This window comes from Ceratotherium simum, chromosome 8, assembly GCF_057802395.1.
Source record: "Ceratotherium simum simum isolate JZ-2026a chromosome 8, ASM5780239v1, whole genome shotgun sequence".
Classification (NCBI taxonomy): Eukaryota; Metazoa; Chordata; class Mammalia; order Perissodactyla; family Rhinocerotidae; genus Ceratotherium; species Ceratotherium simum.
In genome coordinates, this window is record NC_141907.1 from 81,170,504 (window position 1) to 81,184,269 (window position 13,766).

Consider the following 13,766-nt stretch of genomic DNA (forward strand, 5'->3'; position numbering starts at 1 on the left):
TCAACTGAGTCAAAAATTTAATATAGCAAAACTGAAGCTTTACTGCCAAATTCTGAGCTACAGTAAATGTGACTATCCTGAAAAATCTCACCACAATGACCAAGAATTATATGAGTTTTGTGCTCAAAGATTTTTCACCAAGAGGAAATAGATACATATAGTTTATATAGTTTCCCTATAATTACTATATCCTATATGGTGAATTATCTAGTAGCAGTCAAGATTTATAAGGCCTATTTTGGTAAATTTAGTGCTATGTAAATGTTCAGAGTTCATTAACATTTATTACTGTGCAATGCAACATGAACTTCTGCAGAGTTACTTAAAATGAATGTATTCCTCCTGCTCTTTGCAAACCTAAATTCCTCTGTTTAAAGGAAAAAGAAACAACACTTAATGAATAATACACAGACAATTGAACACATCCAAATGAGAAAATATGGTTATAAATCTTAAATGAAGCTAAAGGACCTGTATAAGATTAATTGATACTACACTCACAAGGATGGAAAATTCAAATGCCTACTGGGGCCAGGCGGGCAAGTAACTGTTAAATGGAAAATGGTGCACTGGAAACCACTCACCCTCACCTCCAAGGGCAGCATTTAATCAGCCCCAATTGATTATTGTTAGGTTGGGGGTTTTTTTCATTTTTAAGAAAAGCTGAACATCTGGATTTGTATATGAAATCCTACAAGTTACAAATGTTGGCAACTAATTCAAATTTTTATAACTATGAATTGGCCATAATCCATTTGTGGATTAAATTCAGCCCATTGACCACTAGATTCCACACTCTGCTTTCAGTCTATTTTACTCTAAATATAAATATATTAAGAATATACCTCCCTATATAAAATTCTTGCAAAATACAAGTCCAAAAGAGATTTGATAAATGAGTTGGCATTTTCTATGCCTAGTGGTAGATACATCATGATGAAATTATAATGTTCATAATTACAAGAGATTAGCAGAAACTCAATCTTTACACATACTGATAGTTCTGAAAATAAGATTGCCCAAGTCTGAAGTATTCTTGAAATTATGCATAGGAAAAGGGCCCAATTACTCATATTTACTTTAACTATATTATTGTGCAGAGATCAGACTAGTGAGTCACATCAAAGACATTGCCTGATACCATGAAGAGACTGATTTTGTCTTCATAATTCTCATTATTATGAGACAGATGATCTAACTTCCCCTTATATTCACAAGTTAGTGAATATAACACAATAAATTAGAATTTTCCATACTCCTCTAAGAAGTGAATGGGGGATGTGTTGGTGGCAATCAGAAAAATGAAGTATTAAAGTAGACTCAGTTGGAAAAATGTATAGACTCTCTGAGCACATAAGGTTGTAGATCAAGTCATCAAATAATGAAAGCACCAGAATAAGAACTTTCTCTGATTCTGTGTGGTGGAATGTCAGCATGAATTTCATATAGATGGACAGTCAAGGAGATGATGGGGGAAATTCTGATTCCCTAAATTGAAGATACTTGTGATTACCTAAGAGCACTGAAACAAAGTGTTTAACACTTCAGATGAAGGAGGTTCTTTGTCTATAGCTTCAATGGTAATGTTTCTTAAAGTCTGGCACCTATACACTCCTTAATGGGTAATCAGTGTGCACGAAGATCATCAATTTTAGATAATTTTCTTAAAAATTTTTCTCAAGTGACGTCAGCGTCATGGCAGAGTGAGCGTTCCCCTGAACTCTTCCCCCGACAAGATACAATAAAAGGAACAGTCACAGACCAACAACGGAATCCCAGACAGTGAAAAGCTAGATCGGAAAGATCCACACTGCGGCACATGTGAGAGTGGAACGGGCTTGCCCCGGAGTAAGTGGGGAGAGGTAAGGAGAACTCCTCTCCCTCCCCATCAGATCAGCGATCCCGGTCTGCGCAGCTCCCAGAGAGGGGGGAGGAGCAGCCCTCGGAGGGGGGAGGGGTGGCCCTCGGCGGCAAACCTAGCTCTTCGGGCTCTCTCAGCCAGTGGGAAACTCCCGCACAGAGGACTCAGAAGAGCCACAGGGCTACCATCAACATCTGAGCACCCCAGAGAGCAGATAAAGAGGGGCAAATGAGAAGCCCCTGACGTCAGGGACCCAGAGGGCAAAAGAGAGCTCCACCCTCCCCACAAACCAGACCCTGCAACTCAACCGACCAGACCAGACCAGACCAAGCAATCTGCGGCAGACCAGATCAAATGACCGGACCGCGGATCGCAGCAGGGGGGGAAAAAAAAAAAACAACTGCTGATCGCAGCAGAAAAACCAGGGCAGAGCGCAGGGGGCTTAGACTACACAGCCCTTTACCACCACACAGTGGCAGCGGGTGGAAATTGCAACCAGAGATTTCCGGGATGAGGAAAAACACAACCAACACAGGAACCACAATGAAAAGATAAATGAAATCACCAGACCAGAAACAAAATGACAAGCACCCAGAAATCAACCCCAAAGACACAGAAATCCATAATCTAAATGACAGAGATTTTAAAATAGCTATCATAAAAACACTCAATGAAATACGAGACAACACAGACAAACAATTCAACGAGATTAGGAGTTTCTTCACAAAAGAGATTGAAATCATAAAGAAAAACCAATCAGTGCTGATGGAGATGAAGAACACAATGGAGGAGATAAAGGAGAATCTGGAATCTTTAAAGAACAGAGCTGACAATACGGAGGAAAGAATTAGCACTTTAGAGGATAGGAATACAGACATGCTCCAGATGGAAGAGGAGAGAGAACTAAGACTAAAAAGAAACGAAGAAAGACTTAGAGAAATATCTGACTCTATTAGAAAATGTAACATAAGAATTGTAGGTATTCCTGAGGGAGAAGAGAGGGAAAGAGGAACAGAGAGCCTATTCAAGGAAATAATAGCTGAGAATTTCCCAAATCTGGGGAAGGAGCAGGAAATACCAGTAAGCAAAGCCAACAGGTCACCTAAATATATTAACAGACAAAAGCCCTCTCCACGACACCTAGTGGTAAGGTTAGCCAGGGTCAATGACAAAGAAACAATATTAAGGGCAGCTAGACAGAAACAAAAAATAACGTACAAAGGAACTCCCATCAGGCTCTCAGCGGATTTCTCAACAGAAACTTTATAGGCTAGGAGAGACTGGAATGATATATTCAAAACACTGAAAGACAAAAAATTTCAGCCAAGAATACTCTATCCAGCAAAAATATCCTTCAAATATGATGGAGAAATAGTAACTCTCCCAGATAAACAAAAGCTAAGGGAGTTCATGGCCACGAGGCCCCCACTACAAGAAATACTCAAGAAGGCCCTCAAGCCTGAAAAAAAGAAGAGAAAGGGAATACAAAGCTTGGAGCAAGGAGAAAAATAGGTAGATAAACTCAGAAAAATAGTAGATCTTTACTGGAATAGGTTAGCAACCACTTAAATACTAAATTCAAAGATCAAAGGAAGAAACTCATCAAAAATAAATTTAACCTCATCACTGTAAACACACAGCCACAACACAAGATAGAATAAGGTATAATGGGCCGGCCCCGTGGCTTGGTGGTTAAGTGCTCGCGCTCCGATGCTGGTGGCCTGGGTTCGGATCCCGGGCGTGCACCCAGGCACCACTTCTCCGTCCATCCTGAGGCCGAGTCCCACATACAGCAACTAGAAGGATGTGCAGCTATGACATACAACTATCTACTGGGGCTTTGGGGGGAAAAAATAAATAAATAAAATCTTTAAAAAAAAAAAAAAAAGAATAAGGTATAACAAGAACAGCTTAGAAGGGAAAGAGGAAAGTGATTGAATTGACTTAGTATAAGGAAATAGGAGGCCATCAGATAATGGACTATCTCATACACAAGATTTTTTACACAAACCTCAAGGTAACCACTAAACAAATAATCAAAACAAAACCACATATGATAAACAAAGAAAAAACTAGAAGAGTCATAAGACAGAACAACCAAACTGAATTGGCAGTCCGAAACAAATGGGACAAGAAACAAAGGAAATGCAAAAGAACCAGAAAATAAGTGACAAAACAGCAACATTAAGCCCTCATATATCAATAATTACCCTAAATGTAAATGGATTGAACTCTCCAATCAAAAGATACAGAGTGGCAGGATGGATTAAAAAGCAAGACCCCACAATATGCTGCCTTCAAGAAACACATCTTAGCACTAAAGACAAGCACAGGCTCAGTGTGAAAGGATGGAAGACAATACTCCAAGCTAATGGCAAACAAAAGAAAGCAGGTGTTGCCATACTCATATCAGACAAAGTAGACTTCAAGATAAAACAGGTTAAGAAAGACAAAGAAGGGAAATATATAATGATAAAAGGGACACTCCATCAAGAAGACATATCACTTATAAATATATATGCACCCAACATAGGAGCACCAATGTACATAAAGCAACTATTAACAAACCTAAAAGGAGACATCAACAACAACACAATAATAGTAGGGGATCTTAACACCCCACTTACATCAATGGATAGATCATCCAGACAAAAAGTCAATAAAGAAATAGTAGACTTAAATGAAAAATTGGACGAGATGGACCTAGTAGACATATACACAGCACTCCATCCAAAAACAGCTGACTACACATTCTTCTCAAGCACTCATGGAACATTCTCTAGGATAGACCATATGTTGGGAAACAAAGCAAGCCTCAATAAATTTAAGAAGATTGAAATCATAACAAGCATCTTTTCAGACCATAAGGCTATGAAACTGGAAATGAACCATGAAAAAAAAACTGGGAAAGTGACAAAAATGTGGAGATTAAACAACATGCTACTGAACAACCAATGGATCATTGATGAAATTAAAGGAGAAATCAGAAACTATCTGGAAACAAACCAAAATGAAAATATGCCATACCAAATCATATGGGATGCAGCAAAAGCGGTCCTGAGAGGGAAACTCATAGCGATACAAGCCCACCTTAACAAACAAGAAAAAGCCCAAATAGGCAACCTTAAATTACACCTAACAGAACTAGAAAAAGAAGAACAAACAAAGCCCAAAGCCAGCAGAAGGAGAGAAATAATAAAAATCAGAGCAGAAATAAATGAAATTGAGACCAAAAAAACAGTAGAAAGGATTAATGAAACAAAGAGTTGGTTCTTCGAGAAGATAAACAAAATCGACAAACCCTTAGCCAGGCTTACTAAGAAAAAAAGAGAAAAGGCTCAAGTAAATAAAATTAGAAATGAAAGAGCAGAAATTACAATGGATACCATGGAAATACAGAGGATTATAAGAGAATACTATGAGAAATTATATGCCAACAAATTGGACAATCTAGAAGAAATGGATAAATTCTTAGACTTATACAACCTCCCAAAACTGAACCAAGAAGAAATGGAGAATCTGAATAGACCAATAACAAGTAAAGAGATTGAAACAGTAATCAAAAACCTCCCAAAAAATAAAAGTCGAGGACCAGATGGCTTCTCCGGAGAATTTTACCAAACATTCAAAGAAGATTTAATACCCATCCTTCTCAAACTATTCCAAAAAATAGAGGAAGATGGAACACTTCCTAAATCATTCTACGAGGCCAACATCACCCTGATACCAAAGCCAGACAAAGACAATACAAAGAAAGAAAATTACAGGTCAATATCGCTGATAAATATTGATGCAAAAATCCTCAACAAAATATTGGCAAACCGAATACAACAATACATTAAAAAGATCATACACCATGATCAAGTGGGATCTATACCAGGGACGCAGGGATGGTTCAACATCCGCAGATCAATCAACGTGATACATCACATCAACAAAACAAAGAATAAAAACCACATGATCATCTCAATAGACGCAGAGAAGGCATCTGACATACATTTATGATATGATATGATATGATATTAAGATACAACATCCATTTATGATAAAAACTCTCAACAAAATGGGAATAGAAGGAAAGTACCTCAACATAATAAAGGCTATTTATGACAAACCCACAGCCAACATCATACTCAACGGGGAAAGACTGAAAGCCATTCCTCTGAGAACAGGAACGAGGCAGGGCTGCCCACTCTCACCACTCCTGTTCAACATAGTACTGGAGGTTTTGGCCAGAGCAATTAGGCAAGAAAAAGGAATAAAAGGAATCCAAATAGGTAACGAAGAAGTGAAACTCTCACTGTTTGCAAATGACATGATTGTATATATAGAAAACCCTAAAGAATCTGTTGGAAAACTATTAGAAACAATCAACAACTACAGCAAAGTTGCAGGGTACAAAATCAATCTACAAAAATCAGTTGCATTTCTGTATGCTAACAATGAACTAACAGAAAGAGAGCTCAAAAAGATAATACCATTTACAATTGCATCAAAAAGAATAAAATACCTAGGAATAAATCTTACCAAGGAGGTGAAGGACCTATACAATAAGAACTACAAGACATTATTGAAAGAAATCCATGATGACATAAAGAAATGGAAAGATATCCCATGCACGTGGATTGGAAGAATAAACATAGTCAAAATGTCTATATTACCTAAAGCAATCTACAGATTCAATGCAATCCCAATCAGAATCCCAATGACATTCTTCACAGAAATAGAAAAAAGAATACTAAAATTTATATGGGGCAACAAAAGACCCCGAATAGCTAAAGAAATCCTAAGAAAAAAGAACAAAGCAGGAGGCATCACAATCCCTGACTTCAAAACATACTACAAAGCAATAGTAATCAAAACAGCATGGTAGTGGTACAAAAACAGACACACAGATCAATGGAACAGAATTGAAAGCCCAGAAATAAAACCACACATATACGGACAGCTAATTTTCGAGAAAGGTGCTAAGAACATACAATGGAGAAAGGAAAGTCTCTTCAATAAATGGTGTTGGGAAAACTGGACAGCCACATGCAAAAAAATGAAAGTGGACCATCTGCTATCGCCATTCACAAAAATTAACTCAAAATGGATCAAAGACCTGAAGGTGAGACCTGAAATTATAAAACTCATAGAAGAAAATATAGGCAACACACTATTTGACATTGGTTTTAAAGGAATCTTTTCAGATGACATGCCTACTCAGACTAGGGAAACTAAAGAAAAAATAAACAAGTGGGACTTTATCAGATTAAAGAGCTTTTATAAGACAAATGAAACCAGAATCAAGATGAACAGACAACCAACCAGCTGGGAGAGAATATTTGCAAAACATACATCTGACAAGGGGTTGATCTCCATAATATATAAAGAACTCACACAACTGAACAACAAAAAAACAAACAACCCGATCAAAAAATGGGCAGAGGAAATGAACAGACACTTCTCCAAGGAAGATATACAGATGGCCAATAGACACATGAAAAGATGTTCAACATCACTAATCATCAGGGAAATGCAAATCAAAACAACACTAAGATACCACCTCCTGCCCGTTAGAATCACCAAGACAAAAAACAACAAGTGTTGGAGAGGATGTGGAGAAACAGGAACCCTCATACACAGCTGGTGGGAATGCAAACTGGTGCAGCCTCTATGGAAAACGGTATGGAGATTCCTCAAAGAATTAAAAATAGAGATGCCCTATGACCCAGCCATCCCACTACTGGGAATCTATCCAACGAACCTGAAATCAACAATCCAAAGAGGCTTATGCACCCCTGTGTTCATTGCAGCATTATTCACCATAGCCAAGAAGTGGAAGCAACCTAAGTGTCCCTCGTCTGACGATTGGATTAAGAAAATGTGGTGTATATATATACAATGGAATACTACTCAGCCATAAAAAAAGACAAAATCGTCCCATTTGCAACAACATGGATGGACCTGGAGCGTATTATGTTAAGTGAAATAAGCCAGGAAGAGAAAGACAAACACTGTATGATCTCACTCATATGTGGAATATAAACCAACACATGGACAGAGAAAACTGTACTGTGGTTACCAGGGGCAGTGGGGGTGGGGGCTGGGCACAAGGGGTGAAGGGAGTCATATATATGGTGATGGACAAAGAAAAATGCACAACCCAAAATTTCACAATGTTAAAAACCATTAAAACATCAATAAAAAAAAAATTTTTTTCTCAATTTTCCTAGTAACAAAAAATAACCATAATATTTTTAAAGTTAGCAATAAAATGTTTCATTTCAATGAGAATAAGAATATTGCTTGCAGTCTTTCACCAAGGTAGCTTTATGCAATTCAATGGTAGATAACTTAATTTAGGTTGTATTTGCAATTGATTTCTCATGCTAGCTTCTACTAAATTAGAAATTTTAAATTCAGAATCATAGATCATTGTAAATGGCACTAACTGTTTAGTGGCTGCCAGATAAGTCTGGATATTCATATTAAACACAATGGCCCAGAAATTATGGAGAGATGGCTCACTGAAGACTACTTTCAGCACTCTAATAGATGACAACTTCTAACATTTCATAGCCAAAAGCTGGAAGATTGGATGTTTCAACTTGGAAGACAACAGTAAGTGTATTTCTAATCCACTCTTGTTTTCAGTCCTGGAAATTATTTCTTCATGCTCTGTTGCAGCATTTGGGTGTGGTATACATGTTAGCTAAATAATACATCATCAGTTTCTTTATCCAAAGACTAAAGAAGACATTGAGCTGGGAAAAAGTCCAAATGTCAGTCTCAAGCTATTTGTATTGCAATTTGATTGTCTTAAAAAATCCTGAGAACATATCCTCAACAGTAAGAAGCGTGGTATTTTGGTTTGGAAGTGATGAGCTCAGGCCACTCAAGACACTACGATATGCCACTTGAAAAGCCCACATGAAATCAAAATGTTCTTTACTGGCATTAAGTTTATACTTTATTTCAATAGCTCATATGATCATCTGTCCCCTCATCAACATTCTTACTTCAGGGTGATCAAACAGTTGTATCCATTATTCATTTCTTCATTATCCATACTCAAAATACACATATACACTGACTACAATCTGAATATATTCATACTTTTTACTTTTTATTTCAAATCCAATTTAAACTCAGAAAGCATACTGTTGATTATCAACCATTTGCTACAAACAAAGCTGAGTATGGATTGCCACTCAGGTGGAATCTCTTTTATTTACATAACACTCTTCCACGCTGTGAATATGGTTGATGCTATGCATGTCTGATCCCAATGCAAGTTTTCAAGGCCACATGTCCCATAAAATTAAATCAAAGAAATACCACTTCTACCTTTGTTCGAGTTTTCAAAGATAAATATAACTAAATGTTGTCAAATTCTTCCCCACATATATTTGTAGCACACATAAACAAGGGTTAATTCTATTCCACAAATCAGTAGTTTAACACAAGTATAAATCAAAGTATCTATACATGTTTGTACAGATATTAGTACACGTTTATAGGTTCTCATGTACACATATACCACTGTTACTACACACTTGATTGTGTAATTTAATGAAGGAATTTCACTTTTACTGTTTTTTCTCTCAGCATAATTATTGTCATTGACTTTTCAGTTTGTTTTATAGGAATATTAGGTAGAAATGCATTCGACCACAAATATCAACAAACTCAATGTTGCCTTTAAAAATAAAGTTTTGTTTGCCTCATAAGGAAGAAGTCCAGAAGTAGGCTATTTAAGCATTGATTCAGTGGCTCAACAATGTCAGTACCCAAGTCTTCAGGACTCTCTTGAACATTTTCTCATTTTGCTACATCATGGTCATAAAATGACTACTGCAAATTCAATTACTCCATCTACATTCTAGAAAGTACAAGAACATAAAGAAAAGGGCAAAGAGTAAAGAGACTGTCCCTTATTATTAGGAGGTTATTTTAAAGCTGAGTCTTTAATTAAAAGTATTCAGTTGGACTTCAACTGAATTTGAGGATTAACTAATATAGCTGGCAAGCAATTGATACAACGACTACTGGAATTGTATTGCTGGCCGAGTTGTGTGTCCTGGCCTTTTCCAGCTTCTAAAGGCTGTCCCCATTCCTTGGCTTGTGGCCCCACATCACTCCAACCTCTGCTTCCATCATCACTTGCCTTCTCTCCCTCTGCTTCTGTTGTCACATTGCCTTCTCTGATTCTGACACTTTTCAGTTCCTCTTATAAGGATCCTTGTGATTATAGTGGGCCCATCTGAATAATCCAGGATAATACCTCTATGTCAAGATCTTTAACTTAATCTCATCTGTAAAGTTCCTTTTACCATGTTAGATAACACCTTCACAGGTTCCAGGGATTAGGACTTGATATCTTTGGGGGTACTTTATTGTTTCTACCACAGTCAGCCCTCTGGTCCCCAAAAGTTCACATCAATCCCACATTCAAAATGCACTCACCCCATCCCAACATCTCCAAAAGTCTCAACCCATTATAGCAGCAACTCAAAGTATGAAACCTCATCAACTCGAAAGTCCCAAATTGCATCATACAAATCAGGCTGGATAAGACTAGATATATTTCATCTGGGGCAAAATTCCTCTCCACCTGTGGGCTTGTGAAACTAGAAAACAAGTTATCAGTTCCCAAAATACAATGGTGGGACAATCATAGGACACCAAACATAGACATTCTCATTCAAAACAGGAGAAAATAGAAGAAAAAAGGGAGTCAGCCATCCCAAACAATTTCAAAATCCTGTCAGGCAACCTCCATAAGGTCTCAAGCCCTGAGAATAATCCTCTGTGGCTCACAACTTCACCCTCAGTGGCTGAGGCTCTGCCCTCAGAGTCAGTCTTCCCTTTTCATGAAGGGTAACACGTCCTTCCAGCTCAGTAGTTTTATCAGCTGTTTCCTACCTACAGAATTCGGGCATCCACAGCCTTCTATCATTTCTCCTTCTCTCTGTCCCTTTTAGTCCAAGCTGACCTTGTTACTGTTGATGAAAATTCTCATGAACTTTGTGAGATTCCTGTGTCTGGCACAGGGATTCACTCCACGTGTCTTTCCCATATTACTGCATCTCTTGTTTGGGCTTCTGCTGAGATGACTGAAGGGATCCATGAGTCATACACCTGATCATTTCAAAGAGCCCTCTGTGTGACTAAATGCTCAGGATCGTTCCACAGCACTAGCAAAAGATTGTTCAGCCACAACCTTGGCTCTCTCTCCAGAGCATGCTTTCCGGTCAGTGAATCTCCTAATTTTAGTATCTTTTTCGATCTGGATGTTCAAGGCTGAATATTTTCCAAATTATCAAGTCCTGGTTTCTTTGGCTTAAGAGTTCTTCCTTCAATTTATCTTTTTCCTCTCACATTTTACTGTAAGCATCAAGAAGAAACCTAAGTGTACTTTCAACACTTTGCTTGTAAATCTCTTCATCCAAATATCCAAGAACATCCCTTACAAATTCTACTTTGCACATAGTTGTATAAGATACAACTTAGCTAAGCTTTCTGCCACTATATAACAAGGATTCCCTTCCTTACAGTTTCCAATAACATGTTCCACATTTTCTTCTGATCCCTCACTAGCAGGGCCTTTAATGTCCACATTTCTACCAACAGTGTGTTTATAATGATTTAGGTGGTTTTTTTCTACCATGCTTTTCACTTCCTTCTGAGCCCTCATCAGAAGATTCTTTAATATTCATATTTCTACTAACATTCCATTCAAAGCAATCTAAGCTCATTCTATCATGTTTCTCAAAATTCTTCCAGCCTCTTCCCCTCACCCAATTCCAAAGCTACTTTCACATTTTTAGGTATTTGTTACAGCAGCACCCTACTTCCAGGTACAAAAATCTATATTAATTTCCTATTGTGCTCTAACAAAGTATGACAAACTTAGTAGCTAAAATACACACATTTATTATTTTACAATTCTGAGGGTCAAAAGTCCTAAAATCAAGGTATTGGCGGGGCTGCATTCCTTCTGGAGACTCTCGGGAAGAATTTGTTTCCTTGCCTTTCCAGTTTTTAGAGGTTGCCTATATTCCTTGGTTCATGGCCCTGTATTACTCCAACCTCTGCTTCCATCATCACATTGCCTCCTATGACTCGGACTCTTCTGCATCCTTCTTATAGGACCCTTATGATTACACTGGGTCTGCCCAGATAATCTAGGATAATGTCCCCATCTCCAGATCCTTAATTATACCTGCAAAGGTCTTTTACCATGTAAGGTAACATATTCATAGGTTCTGAGGATTAGAACACGGGCATCTTTGCGCATTATTGCTGTGCCTACCACACAAAGCCTACCTCCTTGGGCCTCTTTCTCCCCCAGTCATATCTTGCTTGGTAAATTTTTACTGCCTTGTTAGTGCTTCAATATCCAAGCAGATTGTTTTTTTCGTGTGTGTGTGTGAGGAGATCAGCCCTGTGCTAACATCTGCCAATCCTCCTCTTTTCTTTTTTTTTTTTTTTTTTTTTGCTGAGGAAGACTGGCCCTGGGCTAACATCCGTGCCCATCTTCCTCCACTTTATATGGGATGCCGCCACAGCATGGCTTGCCAAGCAGTCGTCGGTACGCGCCCGGGATCCGAACCAGCGAACCCCAGGCCGCCACAGCAGAGCGCACGCACTTAACCGCTTGCGCCACCGGGCTGGCCCCTCAAGCAGATTTTTTTAATTTGCTTTTCTAATTGTCCTTAACTAGAGTGTTCATCTGATTATCTAGTCTTGGTGTATTTTCTTAGTAAATTTTATTTTCGGGACCTGTGCAAAAAGCTCAGTACCTCAAGATTCCTGTCATTAAAAACATTTTAGTTATTTTAGCTTTTTAATTTTATCGAGGCTGGATTAAACAACTTTGCACATCTAAATTTTAATTCTAGAATGCTATGATCTTTGCATATATTCATTTAACTTACTTCTCAATCATTATGACCTTAAAATTTATTATCCCCCATTCACAAATGAGAAACCTAAGCATTAAATAGGTTGAACAACTTGCCCGAGGTCACACAGCTAGCAAGGAGAAAAAAAAAAAACGGAATTAAACTTTTCAGAGATAATAATAAATTTATCTTATTTTCTTAAACAGATATTTTGAAACTTGCAAGTTCTTATTCCCTTGTGGAGAATAGATGTTACACAATTTTATTTCACCTATGTCCATGTTCACTCTTTGTTATTTCCTTTCCTTGTTTTGGGTTTAATTTGCTCTTCTTTTTTCTATTTCCTAAAAGTAGAAGAAGATTTCATTGATTTTACACATTTCTTCTTTTCTAATATAAACATTAATTCTATATATTACCTACTAAGTACTGTCAGCTCCATCCCACAAATATTTATAGCTGTGTTTTCACTTTCAGTCACTCAAAATATTTCCCAACTTTCCTCATGATTTCTTCTTTCACCCAAGGTTTATCTAGAAGTATGTTGCTTAATTTCCAAATATATGAGGGTTTTTCAGATATCTTTATGTCTGGTTTTTGGTTAAATCTGTTATGATCAAAGAGCACACTTCCTACGATTTCAATATTTTTAAATCTATTGAAACTTTTTTTATTGCTCAAAAATGGGCTGTCTTGGTGAATGCCCTATGTGTACTTGGAAATACACGTACTGTACTATTTTTAGGTGGTGTGTTCTACAAATGTCTAATAGGTCAAGAAGGCTGTTGAAGTATTCTATAAACTCACAGACGTTTTGTCCCCTTGTTCTATCAATTATTGAGACCAGAGTGGTGAAATTTCTTGCTAAAATTGTGAATTTCTCTATTTCTGCATTCTATCTGTCAGTTTTTGCTTCATGTATTCTGAATCTCTGTTTATACATGCATGTACCTTTAAGATTACTGTGTCTTCTTGATGACCTCTTTCTCTTTTATTATGAAATGTCCCTTTTT

At 37.5% G+C, this 13,766-nt stretch overlaps 1 protein-coding gene across 5 annotated transcripts in view; it reads right to left on the reverse strand.

The window, feature by feature from the left end:
• The window catches only part of STPG2 (sperm tail PG-rich repeat containing 2), a 223,210-nt gene that overhangs the window by 108,757 nt on the left and 100,687 nt on the right, over nt 1–13,766 (reverse strand). The gene's annotated exons all lie outside the window — the stretch shown is intronic.